The sequence below is a fragment of the Halichoeres trimaculatus genome, unplaced genomic scaffold (assembly GCF_033239565.1).
Source record: "Halichoeres trimaculatus isolate MK-OKI-2021-1 unplaced genomic scaffold, fHalTri1.1 fHalTri1_scaffold_203, whole genome shotgun sequence".
NCBI classification, from domain to species: domain Eukaryota; kingdom Metazoa; phylum Chordata; class Actinopteri; order Labriformes; family Labridae; genus Halichoeres; species Halichoeres trimaculatus.
Window position 1 is genome coordinate 2,501 of NW_027437386.1, and position 1,209 is coordinate 3,709.

General features: G+C 53.3%; 1 pseudogene; it reads right to left on the bottom strand.

Annotated features, from left to right (window-relative positions):
* LOC141787105 (pannexin-1-like) overlaps positions 1-1,206 on the bottom strand; it is a 3,702-nt pseudogene extending 2,496 nt beyond the window's left edge.
* Between the last annotated feature and the right edge of the window lie 3 nt (positions 1,207-1,209).

Consider the following 1,209-nt stretch of genomic DNA (forward strand, 5'->3'; position numbering starts at 1 on the left):
GTTCACACACACTGACAGAGAGAGAGAGACAGAGAGTTCACACACACTGACAGAGAGAGACACACAGAGAGTTTCACACACACTGACAGAGAGAGACACACAGAGAGTTCACACACACTGACAGAGACGACGAGACACACAGAGAAAGTTCACACACACTGACAGAGAGAGACACACAGAGAGAGTTCACACACACTGACAGAGAGAGAGAGACACACAGAGAGTTCACACACACTGACAGAGAGAGACACACAGAGAGAGTTCACACACACTGACAGAGAGAGAGAGAGAGACAGACACAGAGTTCACACACACTATCAGAGAGAGAGACAGAGACCACAGACACAGACAGAGAGACAGAGACATAGACACAGACACACACACAGACACAGACACACACAGACACAAACACAGACACAGACACACACACAGACACACACACACACACACAGACACACACACACACACACACACAGACACAGACACAGACACACACACTATCAGAGAGAGAGACAGAGACACAGACACAGACAGAGAGACAGAGACATAGACACAGACACACACACACACACACACACACACACACCACACAGACACAGACACAGACACACACACAGACACACACACACACACACACACACAGAACACACACACACACACACACACAGACACAGACACACACACACACACAGACACACACACACACACACACACACACACACGGCTGCACGCTGCGCGCTAACACACTTGATGTATCTGGTAGGACTTGAGTTCACTGATGTTCTCCTCCAGGAAGAGCAGGTACAGAGAGAGATCGTCCCATTGGCCGGCAGGACTGGGCAGGACGCCCACGGTGGGCAGGGATTGGTAGATTTCCAGGAAGCGGGCGTATCCGTGGCAGAAGAGGGGGCGGAGACTGGCGTAGATCACCACAGGAACCAGAGCGATGAAGAGGACCAGGTTGACCAGACTGGGAATCAGAGAAACACACGGACTGAGGTCACGTGACAGCGCCGCCTCCGTGTACCTGAATCATCTCAGCACGGGGGTTCAGACCGGGTACCTCAGCAGAAAGAAGACTCCCACCGCGATGAGCTTTGCACTGCACCTTCTCAGGAACGCCCGGGTCGTTTTTCCAGCAGCCCCACGCGCAGCGAGCAGCCCGAACTCGTCTGTGACGGACGCCAGGCGGAGGAGGTAGTAGCCCAG